The following is a 26,988-nucleotide window of genomic DNA, read 5'->3' as shown; positions in this document are numbered from 1 at the left end:
CAAAAATGTTGAGTGAATTATAGGTTTAATATTGCAAACAATATTTAATTTAAACAATAAAAATTTATGTTTGGACACATAAAAGTCCCTTTTTAAACCACCAAATTATATGCTAGAAAACATATAACAAAACATTATTCCATTTTCCGTGAGCCACCTGGTAACCACTTAACCCTTTATTTACCCTTGCCAAACACAATAAATAATATACACCGAACAAGTGTATCTACAACAAAATACGAAGTACTAAACATTCCGATAACAAATTGCTAGCGCGACTAGCTCGAAATGGGGTTGTCAAACCCGATAGATCTATCCATAGGATTCGCGTTCACCAGTAGAAACCAGTGATTACAGTTACCAGACTAGGGAATATTTTTGTTCAACTCACAATGAATAATTTAAACCAACATCCACTTATGTCCAAAATATAAAATAAATTGCATGTATTCTCATCCCAAAAGATTTAAAATAGAAAATGGGACTATAACTCACCTTATTAGCAAACGAAGTAACCACACAATTATGCGAACAGCAAATGAAGTAAAGTGATCATGAATGATCACAACGCCGACCTATAAATAAAGCAGGTCGATATAAATAACTAACTTAGGTCAAGTCTTAGTATGATAGCTATTGTACATGTTGCAAGTAGACATAGAACAATACTCAACATGCATCGGTTTGATCGGAACAGTGTACGGACACACACTTTCTATTTTTAGAAAGTTTCTATTTTTAGCAGGTTTCCATTTTTGGAAAGTTTCTATTTTAGGAAAGTTTCTATTTTTGGAAAGTTTCTATTTTTGGAAAGTTTCCAAATTTAGAAAGTTTCTATTTTTAGAAAGTTTTAAGTTAGGAAAGTTTCCTTATTTAGAAAGTCAACAGAAGTCAACTGAAAGTCAAAGTCAACCGAAAGTCAACTCAAAAGTCAACCTTGGTCAAACATAGTCAACATTAATTTTAAAAGTGTAAGTTATAATAATAATGTAAGTTATAACGTTTATTAAAGTTAAATATGTCTAATTATGTCATAACATAAGTTTAATTAAATTAAAATGAATTATTAAAGTTAATATAAGTTTAAATGATATAATTAATATAACATAAGTATTTAATTAATTAATTAAATATTAGTCATAATATAAGAATTATTCATTAATAATAAATTTTAAATTATATCATAAGTATTATTAATTAATAATGAATTATTAATCATATCATAAGTTTCTAATTATAATCATTAAATCATAAGTATTTAATAATTAAATTATAATTAAATAATAACTAAGCCTTATAATAATTAAATAAATAAATTAATCCTTATTATAAGTCTTATTATAATAATCTCATAATATAAGTTTAATACTTATCATAAGTATTTTCCATTAATAATGAAAGTATTATTAATCACAAGTTTAATTAAAATGTTAATTAAATCATAAGTATTAATTAAATGATATAATAAATATATATCATAAGTCTTAAATAATAATAATAATTACTTTTTATATCATAAGTAATTAAATGATAATGAAATCCATTATTTATATCATAAGTTTAATAATAAATCCCAAGTTTTAAATCAAAAGTTCATCGGGTCGTATCCTGAGCCCCGGGTGTCGGTTTTCGGCGAGCCTTACATATATCTCCGCCTAAGAAAACCACCCGACACTTTGGTACACTCAAGAACACACCATGAACAGCCCACAAGTCGTGATATACAGCCAATACACTACTTGGAACTTCAATTCAATCAAAAACGTGTTTTAGATGTAACGGGTGATTCGTGGCTCGGATTGAGATGACCCGAACATGAAAGTTCGCCCCACCATCAGTCCTAACACACTAACACACCCTAAAGTCACCAAATATGGTCACAAAGTCGGACCAAACCTGGTTCATACCAAAATCACATTTCAATCTTAACAAAATACCACTTTGCTCGTATCTAGGGCTCCGGGAATCGAAATGATATGAATCCGGAGTCTAAAATTAATGTCTTGATGAGAGGAACTCATTTATATACTTTATTTTATGATCAACATCAGTTACAATATCAGAAACACACGAAAAAGCTGCTGTCCCAATTTTATCAAACCGAAAAAATATGCAATCGAGCAATTCTACGCATACAATCAACAATACAATAACATATTATCATCATACTATCAATATAACATGTAAAAACAGAAAAATAATTGAAAAATTGAAAATCTAGGGTTAGGGTTTATACCCTAATCAACAATCAAGTAATATGAACGCGTAGAGATCGTTGTGTAGAATCCGAATATGTGAATGATTTCTTGATCCAAGTATTATTTGATGAAGATGATGATGGATTATGGTGGTGGTGGTGACGGCTAGGGAGGGAGAAGAGGAGAGAGCACCAAATGAATTTTAGGGTTGATAAAATTAGGAATAAAATGTGAAAATGAGGAGAATTGCAAAAATGAAAGGGGTATACCCCCTTCCTTGACAATTTCGGCCAAGAACTGAATGGGGTGGGCCCCATAGTGGCCCAATTTGATAAATGACAAAATCCTAGTGGCCCGAACGCCCGAACAAAACCCGAAACGCGAAAACGCCGCTACGCGATTGATTTTTCGAAGAGATAATAAATACGCGACGAATAAAATATATAAACACTATATATAATCATATGACATCAAAATATCATATTTAAAATAATTAGGACTTAAAAATTCCAAAAGTTCGACCGTTGGTTTGAAAACCGAAAAGATTCGCCGGATAGAAATCCGCGACACGTAGAAACGTACAATTAAAGATATGAATACAAATATTCATATAACACATAATAATTAATATATTATTACAAAAATAATAATATAGGTCATAGAAATGACGTGGCACGAAAAATAATTAACGGTCGTTAAATAATTAACGGCAAAAGATAACGGAAAAAGTAGGGTCGTTACAGTACCTTCCCGTTACGGAAATTTCGTCCCGAAATTTAAGCAGGTGCAGGGGTTTCCTCGGCATCTGGGAACAAATGCGGTTACTTCTGCTTCATCTGACCTTCACGCTCCCAAGTGAACTCGGGACCGCGTCCGGTGTTCCATCTAACTCGAACAATAGGAATTTTACTCTGCTTAAGAGTCTTTACCTCTCGGTCCATAATTTCAACAGGTTCTTCAATAAAATAAAGTTGCTTATCAACATGAAGTTCATCAAAAAGAATAGTTTCATTGGCCTCGGCCAAACACTTCTTTAAATTCGATACATGAAAAACGTCACGAATAGCACTGAGTTCTTGTGGCAATTTCAAATGATAAGCCACTGGTCCAACTCTCTCAATAATCCCAAAAGGTCCAACAAATCGAGGATTCAACCTTCCCCTTTTACCAAAACGTACCACACCCTTCCAAGGTGAAACTTTCAACATAACACGATCACCGACCTGAAAGTCGATATCGTTCCTTCTCTTATCAGCATAACTCTTTTGCCTACTCCTGGCAGTTCTCAATCTTTCCTTAATCTGTGCAATCTTCTCGGTAGTCTCGTGAATGATCTCTGGTCATGTGAGTTGAGCATCCCCAACCTCATTCCAACAGACAGGAGACCTACACTTTCTACCATACAGAGCTTCAAATGGTGCGGCTTTAATACTTGCATGATAACTGCTGTTATAAGAAAACTCATCCAGCGGCAAATATTTATCCCACCCATTTCCAAAATCAATAACACATGCTCTTAACATGTTTTCTACATTTGAATGGTCCTTTCATTCTGACCATCCGTCTGTGGATGATAAGCGGTGCTCATATCCAATTTAGTTCCTAGAGCACCTTGTTAGGACTGCCTCAGTCCAACATAATCGATACGGGAACACCATGTCTCGAAATAATCTCCTTCTAATACAAACGAGTAAACTTCTTCATTGAATATGTTTCCTTAATTGGCAAGAAAAGAGTTGACTTAGCGAGTCGGTAACAATCACCCAAATGGTATCATAACCACCCACAACTCCCGGTAACTTCGTAATAAAGTCCATCTTAATACCTTCCCACTTCCACTCGGGAATTTCAGGTTACACCAAAAGTCTAGACGGTTTCTGATGTTCAGCTTTAACCTTAGCGCAGGTCAAACACTTAGCCATATACGTAGCCACATCAGCTTTCAAATTAGGCCACCAATACAGCTCCTTAAGATCATGATACATCTTTCCTGAACCAGGATGAATAGAGTACCTAGACTTATAAGCCTCATCTAAAACAAGTTTTCGTAGATCACCAAACTTTGGAACCCAAAGGCATCCCGCAAAATACCGAGTACCATCGGTTTGTACCTCTAACTGTTTACTCAAGCCTCGGACCTTCCCGTTACAAAATTTTCCTCCTTCAAGGCTTCTTATTGTGCCTCAAGGATCTGCCTAGCGAGGTTTGTTTGAATTGTCATATTCAAGGCCCTAAACCTGCGAGGTTCAGCCCTTTCTTTACGACTTAATGCATCAGCCACATCATTGGCCTTTCTCGGATGATATAAAAGTTCGCAATCATAATCATTTAACGTCTCAACCCATCTTCGTTGCCTCATATTTAACTGTTTCTGATCAAGAATATGTTGAAGACTTTTGTGATCAGTGTACAATGTACCTTTGACCCCATATAGATAATGTCTGCAAATCTTAAGCGCAAACACAACAGCTCTCAACTCTAAATCATGGGTTACGTAATTCTGCTCGTGAATCTTCAACTGATGTGATGCGTACGCAATAACTTTCTTTCGTTGCATCAAAACACAACCAAAGTCTTGACACGAAGCATCACAATAGATAACAAAATCATCATTACCCTCAGGTAGTGATAATATCGGTGCAGAAGTTAACTTCTTCTTCAGAGTTTGGAAAGCAGACTCTTGTTCACTCTTCCACTCGTACTTCTTCCCCTTATGCGTTAAAGCAGTCAGAGGTTTCGCTACTCGTGAAAAATCTTGAATGAACCTTCTATAATAGCCTGCTAATCCTAGAAACTGGCGAATCTGAGTAGGAGTTTTCGGAACTTCCCACTTTTCAATCGCCTCAATCTTAGCAGAATCAACTTGTATTCCCTATTTACTAACAATATGTCCGAGGAAATTGAACTTCTCTTAACCAGAAAGCACACTTAGAGAACTTAGCGTACAACTCTTCTTTCCTCAACAGATCAAGCACTAACTTCAAATGTTCTTCGCCCTTCATCACTCTTAGAATAAATAAGGATGTGGTCGATGAAAACAGTAACGAATTTGTCCAAATAGGGTCTACACACACGGTTCATGAGGTCTATGAACACAACAAGTGCATTTGTCAATCTGAACGGCATAACAAGAAATTCAAAGTGACTATAACGGGTACAGAAAGCGGTTTTCAGAATATCAGTTTCTTTAGCGCGTAATTGGTGATAACCGGAACGAAGATCAATCTTATAATAAACGGACGAACCTTGAAGTTGATCGAACAGATCATCAATTCTCGGAAGAGGGTAACGGTTTTTAACAGTAAGCTCGTTCAATTCACGATAATCAATACACAAATGAAATGAACCATCTTTCTTCTCAACGAACAAAACGGAAGCTCCCCAAGGGGACGAACTGGGATGGATGAAATAAAGTTGCAATAATGAAGGAAGAAATAAATATAGAGTAGTCACATCGGTGGCATAGATATTTAAGGCAATTCTCTCAAAGGAGTTAACGAGGATCATGGACTCCAAAGTAAATTTTCATTATATTTCCGAAAGGAAGACGTATGAAAGGTGTGATAATTCAACGAGAGTGAACTTCCTTGTACAATGAGCGAGGAAGTCTAGGATTCATCCATATTCTTAAATTTATGTGCGGATGAAAAGAACGCGAATCATGGGTTATAAAGAATGGCCGACTCCAGGTGAGATGAATCTCTAAAAATAATTTCGTGCACCCTAAAGTATCGAATCCTAGGATTGATGTTTACGAGGGTGTTGCGGTTGACAGCGAAAATTGAGAGTAGAAACTCCTCAAACGGTCTAGAGTAATATATATCCATGATACCCATTATAACAACAGTTGGGGTAGAAACCCACCTAGCGCCTTTTCTACAATAAGGTGACCATCGAGTGTACCCCAAAAACTTGATTTATCGGTCTGCGTTTCGGCCATGTCCAACCATAAGAGGGAAAATTCTATGAGCGCAAAGACTTTCCAAAAAATTTTATAAAACCGGCATCCAAACTGGTGTAAGAATTTCTATCAATGGACTTAATGGTAAGTTTCATCCTTAAACTGAGGATGAGGAGAACTGTGATCCAAACACTCGGTAGAGTAATGCAAAAATTCTAATGTAATCAATCAAAGGAGTTTTGAAAAAGCTTGAAACGTCTGATGTAACCCCATAAATGGAACGAAGCTCTTAGTAAATTTAGAAGTATGTACAACGTGTACCATTTTACGTAAATCAATTTGAGTTAACTAAACAACTCAACAAGAGTGGTTTTTAAAATAATTTTGAAGGTATAATTTAGTGTATAATAGCCAAAATAGGTAAGGGTAAATTAGTCCATTTGAATTCATACGTACATATATGATTTTATAAATAGTATACATGACAAAATATTTCATTACTTCTATTCGCCCATAAATCTCGTGAGAACCGCCCAATTGCACAAATGTGTAAAATTTTTAATGAAAAGCAGGGTATCCGCATTACAGAGGTTACGAGTTGAAGTAAGATCGTTAAAGCTCGGGTGATGGACTTGAATCGTCTTGCGACATCTAATCAATAAATGCTACGAGGTCATGAAAACCAATGAGTTAAATATTGTTTTGACTATTGTCAGGACATAAGTCCTTGGGCCAAAACTCTTCACGTGCGAAGCTGTCACTAACAAGCGAGTTATGAATGACAAAACATAGGGTAAGTAGTTCAGTTAAGACGAGTCTCTCGTATATCAACAAATAAGATAATGAGTATCTTCCTTACTCATGTAACAACGTTAGAATTTCCGAATGAGTGGTGTATAAATTTTCTCTGACTCGCTTTCTATTCCTCATGTCACAATATTGGGACTTTTTATGAATTAACGTAATATAATCACGTTGGCCTGACGCCATTATATTTCACTAACTCATAGTTCCATTCCAATATCACTACATAAGGTCAGGACACGTGGTCAACCTCGAATTTCAACACAATTTCCCTAAAACAATTTCTTAACAATGTGCTAAGGATAGCACAAGAGACAAAGACATCGAAAGTAATGAATAGGAGTAATGGTGACATGAAAATGTCTTCGAAGTACCAAGAATCTCTAAAAGTCAAGGATGACGTTTTCCGTTTCAACAACCAAAGCACATAGGCACAACGGCACAAATGCACGTAATATAACAAAAATGTTATATACCTAAACATAATAGCTGACATTGAAATGCCGAGCATTTAGAAGTCAAGAATGACATCTCGCGTAATATAACTCAAACGTTATATACATAACCATAATAGATGACATAGAAATGCCGAGAATTCTAGAACACGTAATGTAACTTAAACGTTATATCAATAAACACTAATTATGACATAGAAATGTCGAGAATTCCAGAAGTCAAGAATGACACCCCCTCGGTTTCACTAACCGAGGTGTTCCTTTAAAAGATGAACTCGCATGAGTCGGAGAATACGTTTAAATCGGAATGGGAGTTCCTCCCGGATTCAGAACATAATAGAAATGTATGTATGACAACAATATACATACCAATACGATACAAATAATCACATATAGTAATATATAATAGGCCGGGCTGTAGACTAGACTCACTAATGCACCCTATTGACTCGGGTAACGACATCAATGCAGCCTAATTCCCTACAACCAGAGCTATGATACCAACTATGACGACTCCGTCAAAACACTTAACGGCTCCGTCACTTGGTCCCACAGCTTGATCGAAACTCTATATGAATTTAATAAAACAACCTTGCATTCTTTATTTAAAAATGATTTCCTATAAAGGAAATCTACTAAAATGTATAAGTTTATAAAAAGTATACAATAATACTTTAACCAAAAGTTGACCAAAATAAAGTCAACAAACAACCACTTTTTAATGTAACAAAATAGAATGCAAGTTAATGTTTAACAAAAGCTGCCATCATAAATATGCAGACTCTCTAAGCACAGCGGAAGCAATCAATCATGAACCTGAGAATAAAACATGCGAGTAACTGTCAACAAAAATGTTGAGTGAATTATAGGTTTAATATTGCAAACAATATTTAATTTAAACAATAAAAATTTATGTTTGGACACATAAAAGTCCCTTTTTAAACCACCAAATTATATGCTAGAAAACATATAACAAAACATTATTCCATTTTCCGTGAGCCACCTGGTAACCACTTAACCCTTTATTTACCCTTGCCAAACACAATAAATAATATACACCGAACAAGTGTATCTACAACAAAATACGAAGTACTAAACATTCCGATAACAAATTGCTAGCGCGACTAGCTCGAAATGGGGTTGTCAAACCCGATAGATCTATCCATAGGATTCGCGTTCACCAGTAGAAACCAGTGATTACAGTTACCAGACTAGGGAATATTTTTGTTCAACTCACAATGAATAATTTAAACCAACATCCACTTATGTCCAAAATATAAAATAAATTGCATGTATTCTCATCCCAAAAGATTTAAAATAGAAAATGGGACTATAACTCACCTTATTAGCAAACGAAGTAACCACACAATTATGCGAACAGCAAATGAAGTAAAGTGATCATGAATGATCACAACGCCGACCTATAAATAAAGCAGGTCGATATAAATAACTAACTTAGGTCAAGTCTTAGTATGATAGCTATTGTACATGTTGCAAGTAGACATAGAACAATACTCAACATGCATCGGTTTGATCGGAACAGTGTACGGACACACACTTTCTATTTTTAGAAAGTTTCTATTTTTAGCAGGTTTCCATTTTTGGAAAGTTTCTATTTTAGGAAAGTTTCTATTTTTGGAAAGTTTCTATTTTTGGAAAGTTTCCAAATTTAGAAAGTTTCTATTTTTAGAAAGTTTTAAGTTAGGAAAGTTTCCTTATTTAGAAAGTCAACAGAAGTCAACTGAAAGTCAAAGTCAACCGAAAGTCAACTCAAAAGTCAACCTTGGTCAAACATAGTCAACATTAATTTTAAAAGTGTAAGTTATAATAATAATGTAAGTTATAACGTTTATTAAAGTTAAATATGTCTAATTATGTCATAACATAAGTTTAATTAAATTAAAATGAATTATTAAAGTTAATATAAGTTTAAATGATATAATTAATATAACATAAGTATTTAATTAATTAATTAAATATTAGTCATAATATAAGAATTATTCATTAATAATAAATTTTAAATTATATCATAAGTATTATTAATTAATAATGAATTATTAATCATATCATAAGTTTCTAATTATAATCATTAAATCATAAGTATTTAATAATTAAATTATAATTAAATAATAACTAAGCCTTATAATAATTAAATAAATAAATTAATCCTTATTATAAGTCTTATTATAATAATCTCATAATATAAGTTTAATACTTATCATAAGTATTTTCCATTAATAATGAAAGTATTATTAATCACAAGTTTAATTAAAATGTTAATTAAATCATAAGTATTAATTAAATGATATAATAAATATATATCATAAGTCTTAAATAATAATAATAATTACTTTTTATATCATAAGTAATTAAATGATAATGAAATCCATTATTTATATCATAAGTTTAATAATAAATCCCAAGTTTTAAATCAAAAGTTCATCGGGTCGTATCCTGAGCCCCGGGTGTCGGTTTTCGGCGAGCCTTACATATATCTCCGCCTAAGCAAACCACCCGACACTTTGGTACACTCAAGAACACACCATGAACAGCCCACAAGTCGTGATATACAGCCAATACACTACTTGGAACTTCAATTCAATCAAAAACGTGTTTTAGATGTAACGGGTGATTCGTGGCTCGGATTGAGATGACCCGAACATGAAAGTTCGCCCCACCATCAGTCCTAACACACTAACACACCCTAAAGTCACCAAATATGGTCACAAAGTCGGACCAAACCTGGTTCATACCAAAATCACATTTCAATCTTAACAAAATACCACTTTGCTCGTATCTAGGGCTCCGGGAATCGAAATGATATGAATCCGGAGTCTAAAATTAATGTCTTGATGAGAGGAACTCATTTATATACTTTATTTTATGATCAACATCAGTTACAATATCAGAAACACACGAAAAAGCTGCTGTCCCAATTTTATCAAACCGAAAAAATATGCAATCGAGCAATTCTACGCATACAATCAACAATACAATAACATATTATCATCATACTATCAATATAACATGTAAAAACAGAAAAATAATTGAAAAATTGAAAATCTAGGGTTAGGGTTTATACCCTAATCAACAATCAAGTAATATGAACGCGTAGAGATCGTTGTGTAGAATCCGAATATGTGAATGATTTCTTGATCCAAGTATTATTTGATGAAGATGATGATGGATTATGGTGGTGGTGGTGACGGCTAGGGAGGGAGAAGAGGAGAGAGCACCAAATGAATTTTAGGGTTGATAAAATTAGGAATAAAATGTGAAAATGAGGAGAATTGCAAAAATGAAAGGGGTATACCCCCTTCCTTGACAATTTCGGCCAAGAACTGAATGGGGTGGGCCCCATAGTGGCCCAATTTGATAAATGACAAAATCCTAGTGGCCCGAACGCCCGAACAAAACCCGAAACGCGAAAACGCCGCTACGCGATTGATTTTTCGAAGAGATAATAAATACGCGACGAATAAAATATATAAACACTATATATAATCATATGACATCAAAATATCATATTTAAAATAATTAGGACTTAAAAATTCCAAAAGTTCGACCGTTGGTTTGAAAACCGAAAAGATTCGCCGGATAGAAATCCGCGACACGTAGAAACGTACAATTAAAGATATGAATACAAATATTCATATAACACATAATAATTAATATATTATTACAAAAATAATAATATAGGTCATAGAAATGACGTGGCACGAAAAATAATTAACGGTCGTTAAATAATTAACGGCAAAAGATAACGGAAAAAGTAGGGTCGTTACAAAATGGCACCGACTACTCGACACACCGTGAATATGAATGAAGAGGAATTCCGTACTTTTCTAGCTTCAAACATAGCCGCAGTACAGGCTGCGCTACATACCAACAATAACCTTGGATCTAGCAGTACAGGAAATCGTGTAGGATGCACCTACAAAGAATTCACTGCCTGCAAACCTTTGGAATTTGATGGAACCGAAGGACCGATCGGATTGAAACGGTGGACCGAGAAGGTCGAATCGGTGTTTGCCATAAGTAAGTGTACTGAAGAGGACAAAGTGAAGTACGCTACGCATACCTTCACAGGTTCTGCGTTAACATGGTGGAATACCTATCTAGAGCAAATGGGACAAGACGATGCGTACGCACTACCGTGGTCAGCATTCAAGCACTTGATGAACGAGAAGTACCGTCCCAGAACCGAGGTCAATAAGCTCAAGACAGAACTTAGAGGGTTACGAACCCAAGGATTTGATATTACCACGTATGAAAGACGATTCATAGAATTGTGCCTATTGTGTCCGGGAGCATTCGAAGATGAGGAAGAGAAGATCGACGCGTTTGTGAAAGGATTACCGGAAAGAATCCAAGAAGATATAAGTTCACACGAGCCCGCCTCCATACAACAGGCATGTAGAATGGCTCACAAACTAGTGAACCAGATTGGAGAAAGAATTAAAGAACAGACTGCTGAAGAGGCCAATGTGAAGCAAGTCAAAAGAAAGTGGGAGGAAAACGGTGATAAGAATCACCAATACAGCAACAACAGCAATTACAACAATAATCGCAACAATCGCAACATCAATCGCAACTACAACAAACGGCCTAACAACAACAATAACAACAACAACAACAACAACAACAATAACAGCAACTACAACAATCATCCCAACAACAACAATAACCGCAACAACAACAACAATCAGAAGCAGCTATGCCAAAGGTGTGAAAAGTATCACTCGGGGTTCTGCACCAAATTTTGCAACAAGTGTAAAAGAAATGGTCATAGCGCGGCGAAGTGTGAGGTCTACGGACCAGGGGTTAATAGAACGAAAGGAACAAATGGTGTCGGAACGAGTAATGGCGGAGCAAGTAGTGTCGGAGCAAGTTATGCCAATGTAGTTTGTTATAAATGTGGAAAACCGGGCCACATTATTAGAAATTGCCCGAACCAGGAGAACACGAATGGACAAGGCCGCGGAAGAGTTTTCAATATTAATGCGGCAGAGGCACAGGAAGACCCGGAGCTTGTTACGGGTACGTTTCTTATTGACAATAAATCTGCTTACGTTTTATTTGATTCGGGTGCGGATAGAAGCTATATGAGTAGAGATTTTTGTGCTAAATTAAGTTGTCCATTGACGCCTTTAGATAGTAAATTTTTACTCGAATTAGCAAATGGTAAATTAATTTCAGCAGATAATATATGTCGGAATCGAGAAATTAAACTGGTTAGCGAAACATTTAAGATTGATTTGATACCAGTAGAGTTAGGGAGTTTTGATGTGATAATCGGTATGGACTGGTTGAAAGAAGTGAAAGCAGAGATCGTTTGTTACAAAAATGCAATTCGCATTATACGAGAAAAAGGAAAACCCTTAATGGTGTACGGAGAAAAGGGCAACACGAAGCTACATCTTATTAGTAATTTGAAGGCACAAAAACTAATAAGAAAAGGTTGCTATGCTGTTCTAGCACACGTCGAGAAAGTACAAACTGAAGAAAAGAGCATCAATGATGTTCCCATTGCAAAAGAATTTCCCGATGTATTTCCGAAAGAATTACCGGGATTACCCCCACATCGATCTGTTGAATTTCAAATAGATCTTGTACCAGGAGCTGCACCAATAGCTCGTGCTCCTTACAGACTCGCACCCAGCGAGATGAAAGAACTGCAAAGCCAATTACAAGAACTTTTAGAGCGTGGTTTCATTCGACCAAGCACATCACCGTGGGGAGCTCCTGTTTTGTTTGTCAAGAAGAAAGATGGTACATTCAGGTTGTGTATCGACTACCGAGAGTTGAACAAACTTACCATCAAGAACCGCTACCCACTACCGAGAATCGACGACTTATTTGATCAACTACAAGGCTCGTCTGTTTATTCAAAGATTGACTTACGTTCCGGGTATCATCAAATGCGGGTGAAAGAAGATGATATTCCAAAGACTGCTTTCAGAACACGTTACGGTCATTACAAGTTTATGGTCATGCCGTTTGGTTTAAATAATGCACCAGCTGTGTTCATGGACCTTATGAACCGAGTGTGTGGACCATACCTTGACAAGTTTGTCATTGTTTTCATTGATGACATACTTATTTACTCAAAGAATGACCAAGAACACGATGAACATTTGAGAAAGGTGTTAGAAGTATTGAGGAAGGAAGAATTGTACGCTAAGTTTCAAAGTGTGTATTTTGGTTGGAAGAAATTCAATTCCTCGGTCACATAGTGAACAAAGAAGGTATTAAGGTGGATCCGGCATAGATAGAAACTGTTGAAAAGTGGGAAACCCCGAAAACTCCGAAACACATACGCCAGTTTTTAGGACTAGCTGGTTACTACAGAAGGTTCATCCAAGACTTTTCCAGAATAGCAAAACCCTTGACTGCATTAACGCATAAAGGGAAGAAATTTGAATGGAATGATGAACAAGAGAAAGCGTTTCAGTTATTGAAGAAAAAGCTAACTACGGCACCTATATTGGCATTGCCTGAAGGGAATGATGATTTTGTGATTTATTGTGACGCATCAAAGCAAGGTCTCGGTTGTGTATTAATGCAACGAACGAAGGTGATTGCTTATGCGTCTAGACAATTGAAGATTCACGAACAAAATTATACGACGCATGATTTGGAATTAGGCGCGGTTGTTTTTGCATTAAAGACTTGGAGGCACTACTTATATGGGGTCAAAAGTATTATATATACCGACCACAAAAGTCTTCAACACATATTTAATCAGAAACAACTGAATATGAGGCAGTGTAGATGGATTGAATTATTGAATGATTACGACTTTGAGATTCGTTACCACCCGGGGAAGGCAAATGTGGTAGCCGATGCCTTGAGCAGGAAGGACAGAGAACCCATTCGAGTAAAATCTATGAATATAATGATTCATAATAACCTTACTACTCAAATAAAGGAGGCGCAACAAGGAGTTTTAAAAGAGGGAAATTTAAAGGATGAAATACCCAAAGGATCAGAGAAGCATCTTATTATTCAGGAAGACGGGACCCGGTATAGGGCTGAAAGGATTTGGGTACCAAAATTTGGAGATATGAGAGAAATGGTACTTAGAGAAGCTCATAAAACCAGATACTCAATACATCCTGGAACGGAGAAGATGTACAAGGATCTCAAGAAACATTTTTGGTGGCCGGGTATGAAAGCCGATGTTGCTAAATACGTAGGAGAATGTTTGACGTGTTCTAAGGTCAAAGCTGAGCATCAGAAACCATCAGGTCTACTTCAACAACCCGAAATCCCGGAATGGAAATGGGAAAACATTACCATGGATTTCATCACTAAATTGCCAAGGACTGCAAGTGGTTTTGATACTATTTGGGTAATAGTTGATCGTCTCACCAAATCAGCACACTTCCTGCCAATAAGAGAAGATGACAAGATGGAGAAGTTAGCACGACTGTATTTGAAGGAAGTCGTCTCCAGACATGGAATACCAATCTCTATTATCTCTGATAGGGATGGCAGATTTATTTCAAGATTCTGGCAGACATTACAGCAAGCATTAGGAACTCGTCTAGACATGAGTACTGCCTATCATCCACAAACTGATGGGCAGAGCGAAAGGACGATACAAACGCTTGAAGACATGCTACGAGCATGTGTTATTGATTTCGGAAACAGTTGGGATCGACATCTACCATTAGCAGAATTTTCCTACAACAACAGCTACCATTCAAGCATTGAGATGGCGCCGTTTGAAGCACTTTATGGTAGAAAGTGCAGGTCTCCGATTTGTTGGAGTGAAGTGGGGGATAGACAGATTACGGGTCCGGAGATTATACAAGAAACTACCGAGAAGATCATCCAAATTCAACAACGGTTGAAAACCTCCCAAAGTCGACAAAAGAGCTACGCTGACATTAAAAGAAAAGATATAGAATTTGAAATTGGAGAGATGGTCATGCTTAAAGTTGCACCTTGGAAAGGTGTTTTTCGATTTGGTAAACGAGGGAAATTAAATCCAAGGTTTATTGGACCATTCAAGATTATTGATCGTGTCGGACCAGTAGCTTACCGACTTGAGTTACCTCAACAACTCGCGGCTGTACATAACACTTTCCACGTCTCGAATTTGAAGAAATGTTTTGCTAAAGAAGATCTCACTATTCCGTTAGATGAAATCCAAATCAACGAAAAACTTCAATTCATCGAAGAACCCGTCGAAATAATGGATCGTGAGGTTAAAAGACTTAAGCAAAACAAGATACCAATTGTTAAGGTTCGATGGAATGCTCGTAGAGGACCCGAGTTCACCTGGGAGCGTGAAGATCAGATGAAGAAGAAATACCCGCATCTATTTCCAGAAGATTCGTCAACACCTTCAACAGCTTAAAATTTCGGGACGAAATTTATTTAACGGGTAGGTACTGTAGTGACCCGAACTTTTCCATGTTTATATATATATTAAATGAAATTGTTATTTACATGATTAAGTGTTTCCAACATGTTAAGCAATCAAACTTGTTAAGACTTGATTAATTGAAATATGTTTCATATAGACAATTGACCACCCAAGTTGACCGGTGATTCACGAACGTTAAAACTTGTAAAAACTATATGATGACATATATATGGATATATATATAGTTAACATGATACTATGATAAGTAAACATATCATTAAGTATATTAACAATGAACTACATATGTAAAAACAAGACTACTAACTTAATGATTTTTAAACGAGACATATATGTAACGATTATCGTTGTAAAGACATTTAATGTATATATATCATATTAAGAGATATTCATACATGATAATATCATGATAATATAATAATTTAAAATCTCATTTGATATTATAAACATTGGGTTAACAACATTTAACAAGATCGTTAACCTAAAGGTTTCAAAACAACACTTACATGTAACGACTAACGATGAATTAACGACTCAGTTAAAATGTATATACATGTAGTGTTTTAATATATATTTATACACTTTTTAAAGACTTCAATACACTTATCAAAATACTTCTACTTAACAAAAATGCTTACAATTACATCCTCGTTCAGTTTCATCAACAATTCTACTCGTATGCACCCGTATTCGTACTCGTACAATACACAGCTTTTAGATGTATGTACTATTGGTATATACACTCCAATGATCAGCTCTTAGCAGCCCATGTGAGTCACCTAACACATGTGGAAACCATAATTTGGCAACTAGCATGAAATATCTCATAAAATTACAAAAATATGAGTAATCATTCATGACTTATTTACATGAAAACAAAATTACATATCCTTTATATCTAATCCATACACCAACGACCAAAAACATCTACAAACACTTTCATTCTTCAATTTTCTTCATCTCATTGATCTCTCTCAAGTTCTATCTTCAAGTTCTAAGTGTTCTTCATATATTCTACAAGTTCTAGTTACATAAAATCAAGAATACTTTCAAGTTTGATAGCTCACTTCCAATCTTGTAAGGTGATCATCCAACCTCAAGAAATCTTTGTTTCTTACAGTAGGTTATCATTCTAATACAAGGTAATAATCATATTCAAACTTTGGTTCAATTTCTATAACTATAACAATCTTATTTCAAGTGATGATCTTACTTGAACTTGTTTTCGTGTCATGATTCTGCTTTAAGAACTTCGAGCCATCCAAGAATCCGTTGAAGCTAGATCCATTTTTCTCTTTTCCAGTAGGTTTATCCAAGGAACTTAAGGTAGTAATGATGTTCATAACATCATTCGATTCATACATATAAAGCTATCTTATTCGAAGGTTTAAACTTGTAATCACTAGAACATAGTTTAGTTAATTCTAAACTTGTTCGCAAACAAAAGTTAATCCTTCTAACTTGACTTTTAAAATAAACTAAACACATGTTATATATCTATATGATATGCTAACTTAATGATTTAAAACCTGGAAACACGAAAAATACCGTAAAACCGGATTTACGCCGTCGTAGTAACACCGCGGGCTGTTTTGGGTTAGGTAATTAAAAACTATTATAAACTTTGATTTAAAAGTTGTTATTCTGAGAAAATGATTTTTATTATGAACATGAAACTATATCCAAAAATTATGGTTAAACTCAAAGTGGAAGTATGTTTTCTAAAATGGTCATTTAGACGTCGTTCTTTCGACTGAAATGACTACCTTTACAAAAACGACTTGTAACTTATTTTTTCGACAATAAACCTATACTTTTTCTGTTTAGATTCATAAAATAGAGTTCAATATGAAACCATAGCAATTTGATTCACTCAAAACGGATTTAAAATGAAGAAGTTATGGGTAAAACAAGATTGGATAATTTTTCTCATTTTAGCTACGTGAAAATTGGTAACAAATCTATTCCAACCATAACTTAATCAACTTGTATTGTATATTATGTAATCTTGAGATAGCATAGACACGTATACAATGTTTCGACCTATCATGTCGACACATCTATATATATATTTCGGAACAACCATAGACACTCTATATGTGAATGTTGGAGTTAGCTATACAGGGTTGAGGTTGATTCCAAAATATATATAGTTTGAGTTGTGATCAATACTGAGATACGTATACACTGGGTCGTGGATTGATTCAAGATAATATTTATCGATTTATTTCTATACATCTAACTGTGGACAACTAGTAGTAGGTTACTAACGAGGACAGTTGACTTAATAAACTTAAAACATCAAAATATATTAAAAGTGTGGTAAATATATTTTGAACATACTTTGATATATATGTATATATTGTTATAGGTTCGTGAATCAACCAGTGGCCAAGTCTTACTTCTCGACGAAGTAAAAATCTGTGAAAGTGAGTTATAGTCCCATTTTTAAAATCTAATATTTTTGGGATGAGAATACATGCAGGTTTTATAAATGATTTACAAAATAGACACAAGTACGTGAAACTACATTCTATGGTTGAATTATTGAAATCGAATATGCCCCTTTTTATTAAGTCTGGTAATCTAAGAATTAGGGAACAGACACCCTAATTGACGCGAATCCTAAAGATAGATCTATTGGGCCTAACAAACCCCATCCAAAGTACCGGATGCTTTAGTACTTCGAAATTTATATCATATTCGAAGGGTGTCCCGGAATGATGGAGATATTCTTATATATGCATCTTGTTAATGTCGGTTACCAGGTGTTCACCATATGAATGATTTTTATCTCTATGTATGGGATGTGTATTGAAATATGAAATCTTGTGGTCTATTACTATGATTTGATATATATAGATTAAACCTATAACTCACCAACATTTTTTGTTGACGTTTTAAGCATGTTTATTCTCAGGTGATTATTAAGAGCTTCCGCTGTCGCATACTTAAATAAGGACGAGATTTGGAGTCCATGCTTGTATGATGTTGTGTAAAAACTGCATTCAAGAAACTTATTTTGTTGTAACATATTTGTATTGTAAACCATTATGTAATGGTCGTGTGTAAACAGGATATTTTAGATTATCATTATTTGATAATCTAAGTAAAGCTTTTTAAACCTTTATTGATGAAATAAAGGTTATGGTTTGTTTTAGAATGAATGCAGTCTTTGAAAAACGTCTCATATAGAGGTCAAAACCTCGCAACGAAATCAATTAATATGGAACGTTTTTAATCAATAAGAACGGGACATTTCAAAGAGTTCACGTATCTTCTCATCCGCGCATCCCCTTAAGTATAAGGATAAATTCAGAACGAATCGATCGAAGAATTCACTCTCGTTCATAGATCACACCCATCGTGCAATTCTCTTTCGAAAATGTAATGTAAAATACTTTAGGAATCTATGAATCTTGTTATCCTCTTAGAAGGGGACTGCTTAAAACATCTACGACACTAATGTGGTTACTCTATATATTCCTTCCTTCGTTGGTTGCAACTATATGTTGCTCTAAGTTAATGTTAACCCTACTTCAACATGAAACTGAAAGGATAAGGTTACATTATGGAACTATGCTTTCATTCCATCTAAGGATAAGTTCACCTGCAGTATGGTAAACTGAGTGATATCCTTCATTGCTCATTCAGACCATCCTGAAGACACTATAAATAATTATGGCTGGCATTGCATGTAAGTCTGATATGTCACTTTCGGCTAAAATTTCAATTCATTAAATTGAACAAACGTTCTTAAATATCGGGTTCTTTATGCCTATGGTCTCCTCCCGAAATCAAGGGGTTAGTAAAACTTACGGCTAACACTATCCAGACATCAAATCACATGGTTATGATCACCATGTTTTTCATTCTACCTGTCAGCTTTGTATTGCGACATAAGCGCTCAATGTTTCAGAAGAGTTTGGTAACATTCATGATGCATTTCATACATCCAGCTTACTGAAGATGCCTGTAGGGCTAAAAACATCATCTTTCTTTTTGTGGATATATATTTGGATGACATATTTGTTTTAGCAAGAAACGAAATAAATTTGTTGATCTCTTAGGACAAGAGACTTAATTAATGGCATATACCTATTCTTACTTTTATGTGCCCAAGTACCTTTCAAGGCAAATAACTCACTTCTCAGCTATGAGTCTCTCGAAACTTTGATACGCACCCCCTTCTTCAAATTCGCTACCATTTTTGGTCACTCCTCAAAATTTCGGGACGAAATTTTCTTTAACAGGTGGGTAATGTAACGACCCGGCTTTTTCGACTTGCTTTTGTTCTTTGTGCTTTCACGAAACTGCGTATATGTGAGTACCGAGCTAGTTTATGCTCTAGGATCTTATTTAATGATTAACTACTTTCATTAATATCTTATGACGTGCTATTAAGTGTGTAATCACTTAACTTGATCCCCGAATGCTTTTACGACCGTTGGTGTCATTTGACGATTGAAACGAGCTATGTACTTGGTACAAGTTTAACTTTGGTCATAATCGGAATATTATGACTACGTAACACTAATTGTTATTTTATAATAACAATTACTTGGTTTTTGGATGCTTAATTACGCTTAGTAATTTACTAGAACACACTAGTTAGTCTTGTTTGACTTTCTACCTTGTTGGACTTTAGCCCACCCTACTCTAGCTAGTAGACTATTTAATTAGCCTAATTATTAGTGGATAATGACCCATTTATATGTAAGACAAATGCCCATTTATAAGAGCCAACATACTAGCATTTTGCTTACCATTATCCTTAATGTTGCATGAGATCCTAACATAAGCACCAACTTTAGACAACCATTAACCAAAAAGCAAAAGTTGTCCCCCACTTGTTCCCCCCAAAACCAACGGCCATGAGGGCCTCCCCACACCTATTTCCACTATAAATACAAGCCTTAGCTCACCCATTTCACACTTGATCTCATTCACAGTTTACACACACTTACTCTCTTATTTTCTCTCTAGTCTTTCTCACTCTAAAAAGTATAAGTATTAAATTTTCTTCTTCTTCTTCTTCTTCTTCTTCTTCTTCTTCTTCTTCTTCTTCTTCTTCTTCTTCTTCTTCTTCTTCTTCTTCTTCTTCTTCTTCTTCTTCTTCTCTTCTAAATGTCGACATCATCATCATCATGTAAGGATCTAGCTTTTAGCTTTTGATCTTGTTATATCTTGTAGATTCAAACTTGGGTTTGAATCCTTCAAGAACATGAAAGATTCAAGCTTTCTAGCTTTGATGTAGTGACCCGAACTTTTCCATGTTTATATATATTAAATGAAATTGTTATTTATATGAGTAAGTGTTTCCAACATGTTAAGCTATCAAACTTGTTAAGACTTGATTAATTTAAATAGGTTTCATATAGACAATTGACCACCCAAGTTGACAGGTGATTCACGAACGTTAAAACTTGTAAAAACTATATGATGACATATATATGATTATATATATAGTTAACATGATATTATGATAAGTAAGTATCTCATTAGATATTTTAACAATAAGTTATATACATAAAATTGAGTTTATTGAATTAAGAAACTCGAAACGATATATATAACGATTATCGTTATAACAACGTCTTACTAAATACATATGAATCATATTAAGATATTGATACACTATGTTTAATCATTATAAATGATAAGTAAACATGTCATTAAGTGTATTAACAATGAACTACATATGTAAAAACAAGACTACTAACTTATTGATTTCGAAACGAGACATATATGTAACGATTATCGTTGTAACAACATTTAACTGTATATATATCATACTAAGATATATTAATATATCATAATATCATGATAATGTAATAATTTAACATCTCTTTAAATATAATAAACAATGAGTTAACAACATTTAACAAGATCGTTAACCTAAAGGTTTCAAAACAACATTTACATGTAACGACTAACGATGACTTAACGACTCAGTTAAAATGTATATACATGTAGTGTTTTAATATGTATTCATACACTTTTCAAAGACTTCAAGACACTTATCAAAATACTTCTACTTAACAAAAATGCTTACAATTACATCCTCGTTCAGTTTCATCAACAATTCTACTCGTATGCACCCGTATTCGTACTCGTACAATACACAGCTTTTAGATGTATGTACTATTGGTATATACACTCCAATAATCAGCTCTTAGTAGCCCATGTGAGTCACCTAACACATGTGGGAACCATCATTTGACAACTAGCATGAAATATCTCATAAAATTACAAAAATATTACTAATCATTCATGACTTATTTACATGTAAACAAAATTACACATCCTTTATATCTAATCCATATACCAACGACCAAAAACACCTACAAACACTTTCATTCTTCAATTTTCTTCATCAAATTGATCTCTCTTAAGTTCTATCTTCAAGTTCTAAGTGTTCTTCATAAATTCTATAAGTTCTAGTTTCATAAAATCAGGAATACTTCCAAGTTTGCTAGCTTACTTCCAATCTTGTAAAGTGATCATCCAACCTCAAGAAATCTTTCTTATTTACATTAAGATATCTTTCTAATACAAGGTAATACTCATATTCAAACTTTGATTCAATTTCTATAACTATAACAATCTTATTTCGAGTGGAAATCTTACTTGAACTTGTTTTCGTGTCATGATTCTGCTTCAAGAACTTTCAAGTCATCCAAGGATCCTTTGAAGCTAGATCTATTTTTCTCACTTTCAGTAGGTTTATCCACAAAACTTGAGGTAGTAATGATGTTCATAACATCATTCAATTCATATATATAAAACTACCTTATTCGAAGGTTTAAACTTGAAATCACTAGAACATAGTTTAGTTAATTCTAAACTTGTTCGCAAACAAAAGTTAATCCTTCTAAATTGACTTTTAAAATCAACTAGACACATGTTTTATATCTATATTATATGCTAACTTAATGATTTAAAACCTGAAAACACGAAAAATACCGTAAAACTGGATATACGCCGTCGTAGTAACACCGCAGGCTGTTTTGGGTTAGTTAATTAAAAACTATGATAAACTTTGATTTAAAAGTTTTTCTTCTGGGAAAATGATTTTTCTTATGAACATGAAACTATATCCAAAAATCATGATTAAACTCAAAGTGGAAGTATGTTTTCCAAAATGGTCATCTAGACGTCGTTCTTTCGACTGAAATGACTACCTTTACAAAAACGACTTGTAACCTGTATTTCTGACTATACTCTTATACTTTTTCTTATATATATTCATAAACTTAAGTTCAATATGAAACCATAGCAATTGGATTCACTCAAAACGGATTTAAAACGAAGAAGTTATGGGTAAAACAAGATTGGATATTTTTACTTGTTGTAGCTACGTGAAAATTGGTAACAAATCTATATTAATCATATCCTAGCTAACTTATACTGTATAATACATATATTATAATATATTATGTAATCTTGGGATACCATAGACATGTATACAAATATTTTGACATATCATATCGATCCATCTATATATATTATTTGGAACAACCATAGACACTCTATATGCAGTAATGTTGGAGTTAGCTATACAGGGTTGAGGTTGATTCCAAAAATATATATACTTTGAGTTGTGATCTAGCCTGAGACGTGTATACACTGGGTCGTGGATTGGGTCAAGATAATATATATCAATTTATTTCTGTACATCTAACTATGGACAATTAGTTGTAGGTTACTAACGAGGACAGCTAACTTAATAAACTTAAAACATTAAAACGTATTAGAAATGTTGTAAATATATTTTGAACATACTTTGATATATATGTACATATTTGTTATAGGTTCGTGAATCGACCAGTGGCCAAGTCTTACTTCCCGACGAAGTAAAAATCTGTGAAAGTGAGTTATAGTCCCACTTTTAAAATCTAATATTTTTGGGATGAGAATACATGCAACTTTATAAATGTTTTACAAAATAGACACAAGCACATGAAACTACTTTCTATGGTTGAACGATCGAAGCCGAATATGCCCCTTTTACTTGGTAACCTAAGAATTAGTAAACCAGTCTACTAATTGACGCGAATCCTAAAGATAGATCTATTGGGTCCAACAAACCCCATCCGTTGTAGCGGATGCTTTAGTACTTCGAGTTTTTATATCATGTCCGATGGATGTCCCGGAATGATGGGGATATTCTTATATGCATCTTGTTAATGTCGGTTACCAGGTGTTCACCGTATGAATGATTTTTATCTCTATGTATGGGATGTATTGAAATATGAAATCTTGTGGTCTATTATTATGATTTGATAATATATAGGTTAAACCTATAACTCACCAACATTTTTGTTGATGTTTTAAGCATGTTTATTCTCAGGTGATTATTAAGAGCTTCCGCTGTTGCATACTAAAATAAGGACAAGATTTGGAGTCCATGCTTGTATGATATTATGTAAAACTGCATTCAAGAAACTTATTTTTAATGTAATATATTCATATTGTAAACCATTATGTAATGGTCGTGTGTAAACGGTATATTTTAGATTATCATTATTTGATAATCTATGTAATGCTTTTTAAACCTTTATCGATAAAATAAAGGTTATGGTTGTTTTAAAAATGAATGCAGTCTTTGAAAAACGTCTCATATAGAGGTCAAAACCTCGCGACGAAATCAATTAATATGGAACGTTTATAATCAATATGAACGGGACATTTCATTTGAATCTTTATTTACTTGTTAGATCTAGCTTATGATTTCTTTATTTTGTTATAAAGATCAAAACTTGTGTTTATGATCTTCATGTAACTTGAAGATCTAGTCTTTTGCTTTAAGGATCTTCAAGAACACTAAAGATCCAAGCTTTCTAGCTTAGGGTTTCATTATTTTGTTAAAGATCTTAGCTTTTTAACTTATGGTCTCATTACTTTCATTAGATCTTAGCTTTCTAGCCTATGGTCTCATTAATCTTGTAAAGATCCAAGCTTTCTAGCTTAGAGTTTTCTTAATACTTGAGATCTAAGTTATTATTGTAGATCTCACTTACTTGGAACCTTTTTGTGTTTGTTGTGATGATAAAGATCAAGTCTTCATCATCACATATGATGGAGATGCATAAACTTGTGTAAAAAGGACAAAGGTTGAAGCTTTATTGGATTTATGCAATAAAGAGGCAATCTTGATGTTCAAAACTTGTAGAATGATTGATTTACTCTTAGTTGTGTGTTGATGGTTGAACCTAGGTCAAAATGATGCTAACACATCAATGAGTTGTACACTTGAAGCTACAAGCATCAAGGATGGGAACCGTGATGAGCATCAAGCACCAAGAATCCCACCGGAGCACTTGTTTGCTGTTTTTCGGGGTCTGATCAGACTCCTGGACTTCTGGAAAATTGATTTTCAGATAGTTCGTTTCGAGTAGATGACTTTTCGTTTAGGCCTCGCCTAAATCCGATATACGGTTTAGGATTTATAGCCTTCCGAAAGTCACTACGCCTTTGTAACGTTATGCTGAAATTTCTTACCTACTCGCACTTAAACCGTTGCCACGGTCAAACGAAGATGAGTTAGGTTCTGAAAATTGGTCAGCTGTTAGAGGACTCACATACGGAGCCATGGCCACTGACTACGCGTCTTTTCGATTTGTATAGAGGTCGTAACAGCTGTCCGAAGTCAGCCTTTTGTTTCGATCTCTATTCTTGTTAAACTTACCTTAGTGTTGATGAATGATGATGATAATGATGATGTCGATGATGATACTTAAACTTAATTTATTCACTTTTACACTTATGGGGACAACATACTGACCTAGTGATCTTTGACTTAGGTTGACGACCTTTCGGACCGACTTACTACCTGCATACGTTTCGTATCGACTTTTACTGCTTATTCACTGTGAGTTATAGCATCCCTTACTACATTTTACTATTTTTGAGACTGAGAATACATGCGCTTTTTATGTTTTACTTACTTTACACGAGTACTTAAACTTTACATATGTGTGAGTTATATAACGGCATAAACATTCCCCTTAGCACGGTAACGTTTAATCATTGGTTTTGAACCGGTGAACGCGAATATTAGATATGGATCCATAGAGTTTGACATCCCCACTCGGGCTAGTCGCGCTAGCATTTAACGGGTGTTTGATACTTCGAGGACATACGCACTCGCCAAATGTACTTTTAGGGGGTATTACTATTACGTTAAGTTAGTTACCGTGTGCCCACGGTTAAGCATATACTTTTCATACTGATTTAAACTGCTGGTTGAAGCACTGAAACCTCGTGGTCTACATTACTTTACTGATTACAAACAAACTATAGCTCACCAACATTCGTGTTGACTTTTTAAGCGTGTATTTCTCAGGTGCTTAGACGATGTTGCTTCCGCTGTTAGAATTGCTATCTTGGTGTTATAGACTTGCTGTTATGGACCTGTTGTGTTAGATTTTCGCTGCATTACTTAGAGATGTCTCAATCATGGAACTTTTATCTTGCATTCGTAACTTATGTTATTTTCAAATAATGACTTTGTAACGACCTTTGTGTCACGTTATCTTTTGTAAACGCTATCTTTTTATAAATGCAAAACTGGTTTTCAAACAGCATGTAGTATTTGACCGTGTAAAGATCCTGTTGTGGACGAGTCGTACACGATGGTTTTGTACGGGGCGTCACAATTGTAGTGACCCGAACTTTTCCATGTTTATATATATTAATTGAGATTGATATTTACATGATTAAATGTTTCCAACATGTTAAGCAATCAAACTTGTTAAGACTTGATTAATTGAAATATGTTTCATATAGACAATTGACCACCCAAGTTGATCGGTGATTCACGAACGTTAAAACTTGTAAAAACTATATGATGACATATATATGGATATATATATATAGTTAACATGATACTATGATAAGAAAACATATCGTAAAGTATATTAACAATGAACTACATATGTAAAAACAAGACTACTAACTTAATGATTTTTAAACGAGACATATATGTAACGATTATCGTTGTAAAGACATTTAATGTATATATATCATATTAAGAGATATTCATACATGATAATATCATGATAATATAATAATTTAAAATCTCATTTGATATTATAAACATTGAGTTAACAACATTTAACAAGATCGTTAACCTAAAGGTTTCAAAACAACACTTACATGTAACGACTAACGATGACTTAACGACTCAGTTAAAATGTATATACATGTAGTGTTTTAATATGTATTTATACA

This window comes from Rutidosis leptorrhynchoides, chromosome 6 (assembly GCF_046630445.1).
Source record: "Rutidosis leptorrhynchoides isolate AG116_Rl617_1_P2 chromosome 6, CSIRO_AGI_Rlap_v1, whole genome shotgun sequence".
Taxonomy (NCBI): domain Eukaryota; kingdom Viridiplantae; phylum Streptophyta; class Magnoliopsida; order Asterales; family Asteraceae; genus Rutidosis; species Rutidosis leptorrhynchoides.
Note: the sequence above shows the minus strand (reverse complement) of the source record.